General features: G+C 38.7%; 1 long non-coding RNA gene across 1 annotated transcript in view; it reads right to left on the reverse strand.

The window, feature by feature from the left end:
- Positions 1–17,447, reverse strand: part of LOC105465403 (uncharacterized) — a 210,121-nt gene that overhangs the window by 24,434 nt on the left and 168,240 nt on the right. The window lies entirely within an intron of this gene.

Here is a 17,447-nt window from a genome sequence, read left to right on the forward strand (position 1 = left end):
TTTGCAGTTACACTTTAAATGTTAACCACAATTATTGAATGAAAGATATGAGATACTCTGTTTTATGTTGACAAACTGTAAGTTCAAATGAAACATTTAGGGAACAGCTTAGCACTACTGCAACTAAATAAATTTAAATAAATACTAGCTACTACTAAAACTGTGACAATTACAACTATTATTATAATCAGTAACTTGATAGGAAAAGTATTTGTAGTTAAGATAAACATCCTAATGCAAGTAAAGTCACTCTTGCATGGACAGTTGCCTGTCCCACCAGTAACTTAGCAGAGGATGAAAATACATTTTGTCTTTGTCTTTTCCAGCTGCACTAAATCAGAATAGATAACTGGAAAATTGGTCAACACAATCGAGCTAAAGAGGAAAAAACAATAAATACGTTTGAATCAAATCAGTACCACTTAAAATCCAGTGACGTGGGACAAGTAAATCTTTTAAAATAAGACTATTAATTTCTGTCTTAAGATTTTGTAGAATAATTACAAATGATCATATAGATGAAAGTGCTAGTGAATGGATAGGAATCTCACTGGCCAATGTACCATAGTTAGATCTCAAACAGTCCTTTACAAATTCCAAGACCAAGTAAATAAAACTGCTGCAAACATGAAGAGGCTAATAAAATAGTCCCTGATGAGACAGACCCTGTTCTGCTGAATTTAATGTTCCAAAACTCAATAACAATGGGTACGCCACTTGAATTTTGATAATTTCTTACTTGACTCTTCTTGGTTACTTTGACCTATTCTTTGACCTTTTTATTCACCCCAAATTTTGGCTCTCAAATTATGGATTTTACCTGCTGACTCTTTGAGGAAAGCTGGCATGGCCCTTTGTTTTTATTCACTCAACAAGCATTTATTATCTAGTATATGTCAGGCACTGTTCTAGACTCTGAGTTTATAGCAAAGAACAAAACAAAATCCTCCTCAGATAGAGTGTACATTCCAAAGGGTGTAATTTTAATGAGGAAAATATTTTGTTCACACAATGCCAAGGATGATTACAATAATAAAGCAATTTAAGAGAGATGAATAAATAGCACAACAATATTTGAATACAATTAGATTTGAAATAAGCAGATTCAATATAGCTGGATGTGGAGGAATAATTGAAGGTTATTTCAATAGATGTGAAACATACCATCATAATGAAGTGTGGCGGATAATATCTTCTAAAGATGGCTGCATCAATATATATTTTATTCCTCATGAACTTCATATTTTTTTTTTTTTGAGACAGGGTCTCACTCTGTTGCCCAGGCTGGAGTATAGTGGCACAATCATGGCTCACTGCAGCCTCAACCTCGAAGGCTCAATTAATCCTCCCACCTCAGCTTCCCAAGTAGCTGGAGCTATAAACACATGCCACCACACCAGTTAATTTTTGTATTTTTTGTAGAGATGGGTTTCTTCATGTTGCCTAGGCAAGTCCTGAACTCCTGGGCTCAAGCAATCTGCCCACCTTAGTCTCCCAAACTGCTGAGATTACAGGCGTGAGCCACCACGCCTGACCCCATGTACTTCTTTTCTTTTCAATTTTTTATTTCCATACGTTGTTGGGGAACAGGTGGTGTTTGGTTACATGAGTAAGTCCTATAGTGGCGATTTGTGAGATTTTGGTGCATCCATCACCCAAGCAGTATACACCAGATCCAATGTGTAGTCTTTTATCCTTCACCCTCCTCCCACTCCTTCCCCAAGTCCCTAAAGTCCGTTGTGTCATTCTTGTGCCCTTGCATCCTCATAGCTTAGCTCCCACTTATGAGTGAGAACATATGTTTGGTTTTCCATTCCTGAGTTAATTCACTTAGAATAATAGTCTCCAGTCTCATCCAGGTCACTGCAAATGCCATTAATTCATTCCCTTTTATGACTGAGTAGTATTCCATGATATATATATGCACACATATATATACACATATATGTGTATATATATTACACTGAGTGAATTTCAGTATGTGTAATATATATATTATACAGAATGAATATGTGTATATATGTGTGTGTGTGTGTATATATATACACACACCACAGTTTCTTAATCCACTCATTGACTGATAGGCATGTGGTTGGTTCCACATTTTTGCAATTGTGAATTGTGTTGCTATAAACATGTGTGTGCAAAGTATCTTTTTTGTATAATGACTTATTTTCCTCTGGGTAGATACCCAGTAGTGGGATTGCTGGACAAAATGGTAGTTCTACTTTTAGTTCTTTAGGGAATCTCCATAGTCGTTGTATTAGTTTACATTCCCACCAGCAGTGTAGAAGTGTTCCTTGTTCACCACATCCATGCCAACATGTATGTTTTTTTTATTTTTTGATTATAGCCCTCATGACCCATATACTTCTTATAATGACATTGATCCTCAAATCTGGAGGGACCTGTGTAACTGTCTTAATCAAAATAACGTGATGAACGGGATGCTATGAGTCTTCCAATAGTTACAGGGGACAAAAGGCCAAAAAGCAACCATCATTCCCAATTTCACAGCCCGATCTGTGCACAAACAAACATATGACCTGAAGTCATTATTCAGTCACTCTCTTGAGGATTTGTTGTTAAAGCTGATTTGGATCACCTTTACATTGGTTTGGTTAAGCCCAATGGGTAGTTTCACTGAGTAACTGTAGCCTTGATAATCACCTGTGGTACCACTTAAGACCACTCAGCATCAGGAGAATCATATAATCAGTCAGATTGAAACAGGTTGTGTTTGTAAATGTTGTGCTTGGAAGCTACTGTTGATGGCATCAGGCACAGCAGAATAGGTCAAGGCCTGCCATGTTCACCTGAGTTTTGTTTCATTTTTATAGCATGGTAACAGATGACAAACTCAGCCTCAGTTTAGATTGTCAGATGAAGTTGTGGCTTGACTCAGGAAGCAGTGTTGGATCTAGAAAATAGAGTGGGCTTATCATTTATTTTCCCCTATACCTCTGGAATCTAAGTTCCCTCCCTAGTTGCCGGGTTTTTTTTCTCTTCTTCTACTACCAGAAAATTAATGCATCCTATCCCAGAGCACTTACAACTTTATCTTTTCTCCAATGATCTTATACTCATATGTATATATTTTTTCCTGATCATTACCTGGAAAGTTGTTGAAATGATATAATCCCTTTCTGGGCACAACCTCATTCACACTCTTACTGAGGTGTGTGGACCAGGAGGAGGTGAGGGAAGTAAAGTCAGAAGTCTTCCCAAGCTCAACAATACCCAAAATTTATAAATAGTAGGGGGCATGCAATGTCCATCCAATACTTCGGTCATTGTCTGATTACTGATAACCTTTGTGACAAAAAGAACATCACTGTCAGATCATAGAAGGTTCAAAAAGCAAAAATCATGGCACAGATTAGTTTCAATGGCCGAAGTATTATGGACTGGACCACAATACCGTGACCTGAAAAAGTGTCAAAAGTACTAAGGCATCATTGATAATCTTAAGGAAGTGAGGAAGATCCAAGGTAGTCAATCTGCCAAGAGAAGACAGGGTCACCAATCCTTGCAGTGTGTCCTCCATCATCTTGAGACAAACAAGTATTCAAGTATTTACTGGCAGGGATCACAGATTCAGTATGCAGTGGTTGCTTCTGTTTCAGACACAGAACCTCAAAGCCTGACGGTGATATATTTCCATATTTTGATGTGATGACAGATCCAGGAGGAGAGGCAGCATTTCAGCATCACAGGTGTGAGCAGCAGCTTGGCTTCAGTCAGTGAACAGAGCCTTCCTGTAGGCATTTAGGTTAAGTGATGTGAGGTCACATGGTCCATGTGAATGACCCAGACCACCATACCAGCAGCCACAATTTGTTTCCAGTTTGTGGTCCTAAGGAGGAGTATCTTTACTCTGCTCATCTGTGGCCTTTCAAGTGACAATACAAATGGCTAGACCAGCACAAGGGTCAGTAAAAATATCAAAGGACATATCGGCCAGAGCTGTGAAAACAATCTTTAGTTTTGCCTACTGAGTGGAGTCACCATGCCCATTTTCAGTTCTGTGTAGCTGGGGCTGAGGCTAAACAGCCACAGCAATCCCAGTGGACAACATTAAGTTTCGACTTCATTGAACCATCAGTGAACCAGGCCCAGGAATTGAGGGGAGCTTCTTTGAATTGGGGGCCCCACTGAATAGGAATTTTGCTTCAGGCAGCAGAGGGGGAGATAAATTTTCCCTAAAGGAGTAGCTGCCACCCATTATAATAATAATAATAATAATAATAATAATAATAATAATAATAATAAGATGAAGCTGAGTCCAGGTTAGCTGATTCCGTGAACACATTGTTTTCATTTGACACGTAAGACTGTTTAGAGAGGCAAATGCTGTCTACAATATTTAAAGAATCCAATAAAGGGTTAGGCCTTTTTTTTTTTTTTTTTTTTTTTTTTTGGTAATAGTGGGACCAAATAAGACAGCAGTTTTTGATCCATTGTTAGAAGAATTGAGCATTTTATTATAAATCTACTCACATAGTCCTAAGAAACTGTTCTTGGAATGCAGTTCCAAAATTGTGCTGAGGTTTATTAACCACCTCTGCCAGATGAGGTATGATAGCATTACAGCCAGGCCAATTGAGACTGGAGCTTCTGATTTGCCAATCATCAGGGCATCACCTATATAGGGAAAAATCTGGACATCAGAGGAGTGAGGCACTCCTGCTGAATGCTGACTACCCCATCAGTTGCAAATGGCAAGGTACTTTGTTGCTCTAGCGTGTTTTTTAAAGGCCTAAAGCACATAATATCTTCTGATACTTTATGAACACTTACAGCACATGTTATATATTTTGATAACAATGTGTGTTGAGTTGACTCAGAGGGCTTCATTCGTAAGGTCACTTTAATGTTCTTCTTTTTTAAACTGCACATTTTGCTCAGGCGCTATCATTTAAATTCAGGCACTTTCCCCCCACACCATGGGAACACACATCAAGGACTTTAACAGCTATACTTTAGGGACAGCTACCAGGAGGTAATGTCATTTCCTAGCAAGGAGCCTGGGGAGTGCAGAAGGATGGTGGAGACTGGTCTGTAGGGATGGCTGGAGTACACAAGGAAGCATTTTTTTCCCCTGGCTTCTTGCCTGAAGGTCAGTGCTACATCCTCCCCTGTGCACCTCCAGCATCTGAGGCCTGCCAAAAACAGGGGCTCTTTCTTCTTGCACCCTCACATGTCACTGCAGCTTCTACCTGAAATGTTCAGCAGCATTCTGCCACCCTTGCACGTAGCATCCCCTATCCACGCCAAGCCAGCCAGGGGGTGATTTGGACTTCCACATCCTATACCACCGTAAAAGTTTGAGTAACGTCCCTGTCTGAAGTTTTCTAGCACATTGGCTTTTAGTAAAGAAGCTGAGGATTTGGTAGAGGGCAAAAAAAGGCATCAGGGGCTGCTGGTGAAAGAACCTCTTAGTGCCAATAAGCAAGGCTTTGCATTTACTTTCAGTTTTGAGCAGCTGACTTCTCAGTTTCAACAACAACAACAACAACAGAAAGACCTCCAGATGTTTAAAGATAACCAAAACTCTATATCCTTGTTGCTAATGCCATGAGGGATCCTCTAGCAGCCATAATACCTTTTGGCTGAGGACCTACCTGAGGCTTACTGCCCCCATTGCCATGATAACATCCCTTCCTTCTCCTTCCCATTTAGTGGAAAATGAACCTAAGCACCATTCATCAGGAGACTGATTTCAATCTTACCTCTCACCATAAAGCCTCTGAACATCCATTAATAGGTAGAACATTGGGGAGATGCTTACTCCCACCACTCTACCACTGGGGCGAGAACATTCACTACCAGATCCTGGAGAGTGAGTTTTCCCATAACCCCTAACCCAGTCTATAGAAATCCTCATCCTTTCTATTCCAGAAATCCATGCCTCTGTTAGCACACCATACTCATTGCCAAAACTAAAAAACTGTGCAGAGTTTAGTCTTGTTACCCTAATTTTAAATAACAAGTTATATTCTGTTTGAAGATTTACAATGCTGGAAGAAGACAAAAGACTCCTGGATCAGAGACAAAGGTCTGTATTATTCATGATTAAAACAGGAGCCAGGACATGAGATTGATTTGCATCAGTTTCCCAGAGGCAAACAAAATGACTCATTATGGATTCCAGCACTTACAGTGGGTTGTGTTACAGGAAATAAAAAAGCAAAATAACTGAAATAAATAATTGACTAGAAGGGCTCAACAGCAGATTTGAGCTGACAGAAGAATCATTGAACTTGAAGAAAGGTCAATCGAGATTATCCAGTCTGAGGAATAGCAAGTAAAGAACAAGGAAGAAAGAACACAGTCTTAGAGATATGTGAGATACCATTAAGCAAATCAGTGTCCAAATAAATTGACAACCTAAAATGAGAGGAGATGAAAGATGGAGCAGGAAATATTTGAAGAAATTGTAACTGAGAACTTCCCCAAATTGAAGGAAAGCATTAATCAAACTTCAAGCAAAATAAGCTCAGAGAGATCCATAACTGAAAATTTCATGCTCAAACTGTCAAAAGACAAAGAGAGAGATCTTGAAAGAACCAAGACAAATATGACTCATCATAGAGAAGAGATCCTAAATAAGATTAGCATCTGACTTCTTATCAGAGACTGTGGATGCCAGAAGGCATTGGGATGCCGTTTTCAAGATGCAAAAAGAAACAATCAAAACTGTTGACCAAAACTATCCTCCAAAAATGTAAGAGATACAAATATGTTCCCAGATAAAAACTGAATGAATTGTTTGATAGCAGACTTATTCTACAAGAAATACTAAAAAGAGTCCTTCAAATTGAAATGAAAGAGCACTAAACATAACTGAAATCCACATGAAAAAAATAAAGAACACTGGTAAAGATAATTGCAAAGCTAAATATTAAGGAAAGAATAACTGTATCTCTGCTCGTAACTAAATTTTGTTTCTGTTTTATCTAAACAATAACATCATAAAGCAAAAATTGTAATAACAATAAACATCATAAAGCAATAATTGATGGACTTAAAATATTAAAAGATGTAATTTGTATGTTTTATGACAGTAATAGAACAGGGGCAAGATAGGAAATAATAATACTGTAGACAAGTTTCATATACTATTGACATTAAATTCATATTAATTTGAAATACATTCTTTTAAAATGTTAATGTTATTTGGCAACTTAAGGGTCACAACTAAAAAAATACTCAAAAAATACAGTAAAAGAACATGGTACATTTTAATCAAAATAGGACTAACAAAAATACCCATTTAACAACAACAAAAAAGAAAGTAATGGAGAAATAGAGTAACAAAATGACATAAGACATAGAGAAAGCAAATAGCTAAATGACAGATGTAAATTCTACCTTATAAGATATTCATTAAACACTGGTAATCAAACATTCTACTCAAAAGGCAGAAACTAACAGAATAGATTATTTGAATGACCCAATTATATGTCATCTATAAGGATATACTTTAGATTCAAAGACACAAATAGGTTGAAAGTAAAGGATGAAAAAAACATGATGCAAGTGGTAACCAAAACAAAAAAACAAATAAAAACTGAAATGGCTATAGTAGTATAAGACAAAATAGACTTTAACACAAGAATTGTCACTAGATACAAAGAAGGGCATTTTATAATGATAAAAAGTCAAGCAAAAAGACATAATTAAAAATATGTATGCACCAAACAAAAGAGTTCCAAAATACATAAAGCAAAACAGACAGAATTGAAGGGAAAAACAGACAAATCAACATTAGAGTTGGAAACTTCAATATCCCGATTTCAATAATGAATAGAGCAAGGCAGAAGAACAACAAAGAAATGGAAGGTTTAAAAATACTATAAATAAATTAGACTTAACAGACATGTACAGAAAAAGTCACTCAACAACAGCAGAGTACACATTCTTTTCAAATGCACATGACTCATTCTCCAGGATAAGCCATATTAAACCAGAAAACAAGTCTCAATAAATTTAAAAATGATGAAGCCAGGCAAAGTATATCCTTTGCTCACAGTGAAATGAAACTAGAAATCAGTAATAAGAGAAAACTGAAAAATTAACAAATATGTAAAAATAAATGACACACTCCTAAATAATCAATGGATCAAGGTGAAAATCACAAAGACACTTATCAAATATTTTGAGATAAATGGAAATGAATACTGAATGTTAAGTGATATATAACAAAACTCATGAGGTGCAGATAAATCAGCACTTAGAGAGAAATACATACTATTAAACCCCAATAATTTAAAAAGAAATAAAATCCCAAAACAATAACCCAAACTTATACCCTAAGAAACTAGAAAGAAAAGAGCAAATAAAATCCAAAGCAGAAAATACAACACCTTTAACAGAAACATCCAGGTACATACATTAGGACTAATCAAGAAAACAATTGGACCAACTGAGAACAAAGAAAAGCAGGGCAGGATGACAGCCCAACCGGGTGTCACACGGAGCCAGGGGAACCTTCCTTGCCCAGGGAAGCAGTGAGTGAATGTGTAACCTGAGGAACCCACACTTCTTCTATGGATATTTGCAACCTTCAGGTCAGGAGATCCCTTTAGAACCCACTCCACCAGGGCCTTCAGTCTGACATACAGAGCTACATGGAGCCTTGGCTGAGCAGCCACTCAGGCACATGTGAAGACCCAGGAGCCTTAGATACATTGACTTTCTGGGATTTCCAGCAAAAGCAGCTGCAACTTCGGCAAAGCAGGAGGTTAGACCCCCATACAAACCCCTAGGAAAGGGGTTGAATCCAGGGGGCTGAGCAGCAACAGTCTTCAGGCTCTGCTTTCACAGTGTCTCGCAGGATAATTGGCATGGAACTCAAGCTAGCCACAGGGAGCAGCATATACCTCCCTTAGATGGAGCTCCCAGCGGAAGGGGTGGGCTGCCTTCTTTGCTGTTTGGGCGACTTAGCTGTTCCGGCCTTTGGGCTGGAGGGAACCAGGGGCTGAAATGGACCCCCAGCACAGCTGTTCTACAAAAATGTGGCCAGATTGCTGTTTTAAGCAGGTCCCCAATCTTGTTTCTTCTCACTGGGTGGGACCTCCCAACTGGGGACTCTAGCTAGCACCGCCAGTGTTTTCCAGCCAACAGAGGTTTCAAGCCTCCCTGCAACAGAAAGAAGAAATTGTGAGGCAGGCCACCGTCTCTGCTGTTTGGGCAACTTAGCCATTCTGCTTTTCAGGCTTTGGAGAGTCCAAGACAACCAGGGGCTGCAGTGAACCCCCAGAACACAACCACTCTACAAAAACATGGCCAGATGGCTTTTTTATGCAGGTTTCCCAATTCCATTCCTCCTCACTGGGCAGGACCTCTCAATTGGGATCTCCAGCCACCCCCTGCAGGTGTGTTCAGGCTGGCAACAGATCAGTACCTCCCTGGGATGGAGCCTGCGGAGGGAGAGGCAGGCCGCCATTTTTGCTGTTCTGCAGCCTTCACTGTTGATACCTCCAGGTACTGGAAAATTCATGGTGACTAGGGACTAGAGTGGATCCCCAGTATACTGCAGCAGCCCTACAGAAAAGTGGTGCCTGTTCCCATATCTCCTCACCAGGCAGGTCCTCCAAGCATAGGTCTCCAGTCACCCCCACCAGAGCTATTGAGCCAGTAGTAGCTCTGCAACTCCCTGGACAGGGGCAACTGAAAGCCTTTCTGCCGCTGCCTCTGCAGTGGAACTGTCCTTGCTATCCCCAGACTATTGAAAGAGCAAAGACCCTAAGTGCTTTATTGACACTTCCAACAAGCTGCAGTCAACCCAAGGAGAGGAGGCCAGTCCCTCTCCCATGGATACCTCCCCCATTCCCCACTCATCACCAGAGAACCTCCAGCTTGGGCCCACAGTACATACCTTCCATTCCGGGCTGATTGCACTGAGCAATTGCTGATCTGCATCTCTCAGGGGTGGAGTCCCCAGGAAACAAGTAAAACACCCTTGGCCACAGTCACTACTAAAGTTCCTTCCTCTGCTGCCTTCAAGTTGAGGAAGGAACATAAACACACATGCACACCTATGTTCACTCCAGCACTACTCACAATAGCAAAGATATGGAATCAACCTAAATGCCTGTTGATAGTAGACTGGATAAAGAACATGTGGTACACATATACCATGGAATACTATGTAGCCATTAAAAAGAAAGATATTATGTTGTTTGCAGGAACATGGATGGAGCCAGAGGCTGTTATCCTTAGCAAACTAACACAGGAACAGAAAACCAAATACCACACATTCTTACTTGTAAGTGAGAGCTACATGATGAGACCTCATGAACATAAAGCGGGAAACAACAGATGTTGGGGTATACTTGAGGGTGGAGGGTGGGAGGAGGGAGAGGATCTGGAAAAATAACTAATGAGTACTAGGCTTAATGTCTAGAAGATGAAATAATCTGTACAACAAATTCCCATGACATGAGTTTACCTGTATAACAAAACTTCACATACACCCCTGAACCTAAAATAAAAGGCTAAAGAAAAAAAATCCAAAGAAGCAAACAAATACAGTGGATATAAATGAAATAAAAATTAAAAGCAATAGAGAAAATTAACACAATAAAAATTTGGTTCTTTGAAAAATCAGAAAAATTAGCAAGCATTTATTTAGACAGCTCACAAAAAAAGAGAGAACACTCAAATCACCTAAACCAGGAATGAAAGAAGACATAGCAATATCTACCCTGTAGAAATGAAAAGAATTATAAAAGAATACTACAAAAAAGTGTTTGCCAACAAATTAGATAACCTAGACAAAAGGAAAGAATCCTAGAAAAATATAAACTACCGAAACTGACTCATGGTAAAATCTGCATAGACTTCCTACAAAGAAAATCCCAAGATCAGATGGCTTCACTGATGAATTCTAAAACACATTTAAAGAATAATTAACAATTTTTCTGAAAATCTTCCAAAAAATGAAAGAGGAAGGAACACTCCTCAGTGTATTCTATGAGACTAATTTTACACTGAGGCCAAAATTAGCAAAAACATCACAAGTAAAGAAAATCACAGACAATGTTTCTTAAGAATAAAGATCAAATATCCTTAACAAAATAGTTATAAATCAAATCCAGGTACGTATAAACAGGAGTATGCACCATGACAAAGTGCATTATGATGCATAATCCAAGGTTATTTAAACATCTGAAAGTCAATGCAATATACTATATCAATAGAATAAGGAAGGACAAAAACCATATGATCATCTCAGTAGATGCAGAAAAGACATTTGGCAAATCCACATTTTTATTATTAAAACCCCTTAATAAATTGGGAATTGAAAGAAACTGCGTCTAGATGCTAAACAGTGCCCATGAAAAATCCATAATTAACATCATATTTAATAGTGAAAGCCTGAATGCTTTCCCCTTAAAATTAGGAAGAAAACAAGTTATCCACTTCTTCCACTTCTATTCAACATCGCACTAGAGGTTTTATTCAACACAATGAGGAAAGAAAGAGAAATAAAAGACATCCAGACTGGAAAAAGGAAGAGTAAAAATACTTTTATCCAAAGAAGATATAATTTTCAATATGGAAAATTCTAAGGAATACACAAACACACACATAACCTATTAGAACTAATAAATCAGTTCAGCAATGTTGTAAGATATTAATATGAGATCAAAATATAAAACTCAAATGAAGTTTCATGAAACAGCAATGAACAATTCCAAAATGAAATTCATGAGGCAATTCCATTTACAATGACATCAAAAACAATAAAATTATTGGGAACAAATTTAACAAAAGAAGTGCAAGATATGTACCCTGATAAATACAAAATACTCTTGAAAAATGTAGAGAAGACTTAATAAATGGAAAAACACACTATGTTCATAGACTGGAAGATAATGATGTTAAAATGGTAGTGCTCTCTGCATTGATTTATAGGGTCAATACAGTCTCAAACTCCCAGATGCCTTTCTGCAGAAATTTAAAAACCAGCACTAAAATTCATATGGATGTGCAAGGCATCCATAATCACCAAAACAATCTTGAAAAAGATGAGCACAATGAGAAGACTCACGTTTCCTGATTTAAAAACTCACTACTAACCTACTGTAACCAGAACAGCATTGTACTCATGTAAAGGTAAACATGTAGCTCAACGGAATAGAATTGACATCCCAGAAACCCTCACAGTTATGGTCAATTGATTTTGACAATTCTGCCAAGGCAATTCAATGAGAGAAAAAAGTCTTTAACCACTTACAAATAAAAAGACAACTCATTTTAAAATTGGGCCAATAATTTGAATACTTTTCTAAAGAAGATAAACAAATGATCAATAAGCTCATGAATAGATGGTCAACATCATTGGTTATTGGGGAAAGTGAACCAAAACCACAACAAAAGCAAAAAACAGAAACAGTATCCACTAGGATATTAAATAAAGAAGAAAATGAATAGTGGATATATAGACAAATAGAAACCTTCATGTATTGTTGGTGAGAAAGTGGTGCAGCCACTTTGCAATACAGCTTAATCATTTCTCAAAACATTAAACACAGAGTTACTATATTACCCAGCAATTCCACTCCTAAATATGTGGGCTTGAAGGTGTCCACACAAACAACTTGTCCACAAATGCTTATAGCACCATTATTCCTAACAGCCAAAAAATGGAAACAACCCAATATTCAGCAACTCATGAATAGATAAGTAAAATATTGTATATGCATACAATGAAATATTATTTGTGAATTAAAAGGAATGAAGTACTAATACATGCTACAGCATGGATGAACCTTGAAAACTTTATGCTAAATGAAAGAAGCCAGACACAAAGGTCACATATTATATGATTTCATTTATATGAAATTTCCAGAACAGGCAAGTCCAGGGAGGCAGTAAGTAAACTAGTAGTTTCCTGGTACTAGAGGAGTTGGGAAGAATGGGAGTTGACCGTGGGTGGGGTTTTATTTGGTGATGATAAAAATGTTCTAAAATCAGATAGCTGCGATGGTTGCACCAATCTATGAATAAACTAAAAAACACTGGATTGTAAGAGTGATTCTGTTGTGTAAGTTATATCTTTTTTTTGTTTTTTTTTTTTTTTTTTTTTTTTTTTTTGAGACAGAGTCTTGCTCTGTCGCCAGGCTGAAGTGCAGTGACACGATCTCGGCTTACTGCAACCTCCACCTCCTGGGTTCAAGCAATTCTCGTGTGTCAGCCTCCCAAGTAGCTGGGATTACAGGCACACGACACTACACCCAGCTAATTTTTTTGTATTTTTAGTAGAGATGAGTTTCACCATGTTGGCCAGGATGTTCTGGATCTCCTGACCTCGTGATCTGCTGGCCTCTGCCTCCCAAAGTGCTGGGATTACAGGCATGAGCCACCGCACCTGGCGTTAAGTTATATCTTAATAAACTGTTGCAAAAACAAACAAACAAAAAACCAACCAGCTTCTGAAACACTACTAAACTATGATAGAAACAGCTTCGGCCCATTGGACAGCAGGTTACCATGGGGTCAGATGTTACTCTGATGGCTATCAAGTAATAAGGTCAAATGAGCTCAGTAGCAATCCATAGCACCAAATATGGGCTGTACGGTATGTCCTAACTCTCATTCAGGCTAATCTAGCTACTGTTACAGCTGAATGTCTGACCTGCCAGCAACAGTGACCAAGGCTGACCCTCCAAACCATCCCATCCCTCAAGGAGACCACTTGGCCTCTTGGTGGCAGGTTGAGGATCTGTTTTGCACTCCAGTGATCAACTGGAATAGCTCCTGGTACTCCCGTGTCCAGTTTTAACTAAATGGGTATGCACAGAAACCATAAGCTGATAAATCATGCTAAACTGGGCTTATGCTCCTCAGAGATGATGATCTGAGTCAACACACCGGACAATCCACCTAAGCCAGCAAATGTGCTCGCTGAGGGGAAGAGGATCTAGAATTGGTAAAGAAGCAGTGAAATGATGCATATAAGTTGCTGAAGGGTTTCCCAATTTCAGCACTGTTGACCTTTGCACTGAATAATTATTTGCTGTGAGGGCTGTCTTGTGCATTGCAGGACATAATGCCTGTAGCAACCTCCAGATATGGCAAACAAAAATTTCTCCAGACATTGGCAAATATCCCTTAAGGAGCAAAATCTTCCGTGATTAAAAACCACTGAGTTACAACCTCAGGAACAATGCAGTAGCAAGGGTTTCAGTTTGTCTGAGTAACCCTCTTCTCTTTTAAGTTTTCCCAAAATGTGTGACCAATCAAAATACTAGAGAAGTTGCACCAGGGTGGATGAACTTGGAGTGAGAAGCAAGTGGATCTGAATAATGCCAAGGATGGACTCTAGTGGGCACTGTTGGTGTCACATCTAGACCAGCTGACTAACAGGTGCACATCCCCTCTCCCCACCCAACGCCCACCCACTCCCATGCTACTAGTTTTGTGTGATAGCAACTCAAAGCTGCAACCTTCTCTTGAGAATTGACCTCTGCCAAAAATGGGACCTCCCATGCTGGAGAGGACATTTCTGCACACTCCTGCCTCCCTTTAAATGGGACTGATGCTAATGCAATTTAAGCTGCAGAGCTTCCCCAGGAAATCAAACTGAAGCTAGTTTCCAGGCAAAACTCTGTGAGCTTATTTCCTCTGCCCACTCGCCTACATCCCTCTCTCCTCCTAAAAGTATTTAACCATGAACCTCTTGACCACTAATCTTCATCTTAGGCTCTGCTTCCTAGGACAAAAACAAGCACTTATTTAATGTCTATTATACTCAAGCACTTAACTGAGATTTTTTCTTACTTGATCTCATGTAATCCTCTGGGTAAGAGGTAGATGTTATTAATCCAGATTTATCCTGTTTTGCAAATGAGGAAAGAGCCTCTAAGAAGTGAGAGGTGTCCAAAGTTTCACCCAAAAGTTGCAGAGCCATCACTGGAATCCAGTTTTCATGACTTCTTACCAATATGTTAGCATTTCTTTTCAGTTGAAAGGTACTGAAGATTATATTTATAGTCCTTCTTAGAGGGACTGCTCCTGTTCTTGCCAGAGGATTTCCACAGTGTGTAAAAGATTGTTGCTTCCCATTTTATGGCTCAGTTCACACAAGTTTAGTGTTGGAGACATTCATTAAATGTTGAGAGCTCCATTTCTTAGTATCAAATGATATGTCCTCAGGCAAGAGAGTATTTCTCAATTCCTATAAGAGCTCATATGCTCTCTGGTTCTCAAGTGAGGAAGGGGAGTTTGACATTCAGTATTAGCTTCTATTTTTAAGGAACATGGGGAGGATAATATGTGAAATTGCTCTCAAATGACTCTTACAATCGAAAATAAAAATAAATAAATGATCGTAAATTGTGTCAACATCTGATATTACAATCTCTTTTACTTAATTATGTAAATAAGAACTTGAAAACACTATGCATTGTGCATAAATCCTCTGGCAGTTGAGTGAGAGTCAGGTGAATTATAAACTTGAGGCTGGGCGTGGTGGCTCACGCCTGTAATCCCAGCACTTTGGGAGGCCGAGGTGGGCGGATCACAAGGTCAGGAGATCGAGACCATGGTGAAACCCCGTCTCTACTAAAAATAGAAAAAATTAGCCGGGCGCAGGGGCGGGCGCCTGTAGTCCCAGCTACTCGGGAGGCTGAGGCAGGAGAATGGCGTGAACCCAGGAGGCGGAGCTTGCAGTGAGCCGAGATTGCGCCACTGCACTCCAGCCTGGGCGACAGAGCGAGACTCCGTCTCAAAAAAAAAAAAAAAAAAAAAAAAAAAAAAAAAAAAAAAACCTTGAAAACATAAGTTCTATGAGATTATCTCTAGGCTATTTAGGTGTTTTGGTGTTGATGAATATAGTTATTTTAGGTAAAAAGTAATGTAACACACTTTTGCTTTAGTGAGAATATGTGTCTTACTGTACATTTAAAGCAAAGACAAGCTAGTAAACATTATCATACTACTTTGGGGGTAGCTTTGCATTTTGATTGAAATGCCACCAAGAGATACAGTTTCTTCAAGTAGAAGGATATTTTGTTATTGGTGGCAGAGTTCTGGATTATTTTTAACTCATTTCTGATGTGGTGACTATTTTTAGCATTAGATGCGATATAATTGGTACGGTATTATAGAGCAGAAAATCAAGGTCAGTACAGATTTTCCCCAATTCTAAGACCAATTTGTTTTGAGGAAAATGTTTTGTTTTTTTTTTAGGAGTAGCAATTTTTCAGATTTTCACATATTTTCTTACTAGATAATAGGTACTTTTTCCACGGGCCACAGTACAGGCCTATGAGACCAAACATTGATGTAATATATATGATATGGTTTGACTGTGTCTCTACCCAAACCTCATCTTGAATTGTAGCTCCCACAATTCCCACGTGTCATGGGAGGGACCCAGTGGGAGATAACTGAATCATGGGGGTGGGTCTTTCCTGTGCTGTTCTCGTGAGAGTGAATAAGTCCCACGAGATCTGATGGTTTTATAAGGGGGAGTTTCCCTGAACAAATTCTCTCTCTTGCCTGCCACCAATGTAAGACACGCCTTTCACCTTCCACCATGATTGTGAGGTCTCCCCAGCCATGTGGAACTATGAGTCCATTAAACTTCTTTTTCTTTATAAATTACCCAGTCATGGATATGTCTTTATCAGCAGTGTAAAAAATGGACTAATACAATATATAATCACAATAGTGGAGGGAAAGGATTAATTTTAGGTAAAAAATAATTTTTAAACAGCCAATTTCTACTTGGCTGGAGGTTTCCCAATGTTCTTCCTCCTCTTTCCTTCCTCCTCCCAGTTTAACCACACATACTTCAGAGTTACTGCTACCAGACATCACAATGCTCAGTTAGTGTCTTCCTATCCTCGCTGGCTACAAGAATAACCCTCATCCATGAAAAATAAAAACCCCATCAACAGCCAACGAGACTTGAATATATGAAAGGGCAACCTGTACTCCTTCCAGAATTCCTGATAATTTGAACAAAAAAGCAAAGAAATAATTTAGATCTGTAAACAATTAGAAACTTTTATATTAATGCATTTTAAGGTATGGTTGTATGTAGAAAATGGAGGATGATAGAGTGGGAAAGAAAATACACAAAACTAGTTTAACTTGAGCAAGGTGGTCTAGGAGACTAGACACCTCGTCAAAACCACCTATGCCAACTTATTTCTCCTCATAATGTCTGATATTTTTACCAGCACCTCCCTTTTCCCAATGCCTGAACCTGAAACTGCATTAGTTAATTGGCACCAAGAGTATCTCAAAAAATTTTGAGACTATTTTTGATATCTTAAATCGTGGCTCTGTAATTTACTAACTATATTCTTTGAGCAGTCTTTAAAGAATTTGCACTCCAATGTTCTTTTCCATAAAATAGTTTTTTGTAGAGATGTGAGATAATAGAACTAGTAAGCCTAACACAGTTCCAGACAAATTGTAGTTTC

This window comes from Macaca nemestrina, chromosome 19 (genome assembly GCF_043159975.1).
Source record: "Macaca nemestrina isolate mMacNem1 chromosome 19, mMacNem.hap1, whole genome shotgun sequence".
NCBI classification, from domain to species: Eukaryota; Metazoa; Chordata; class Mammalia; order Primates; family Cercopithecidae; genus Macaca; species Macaca nemestrina.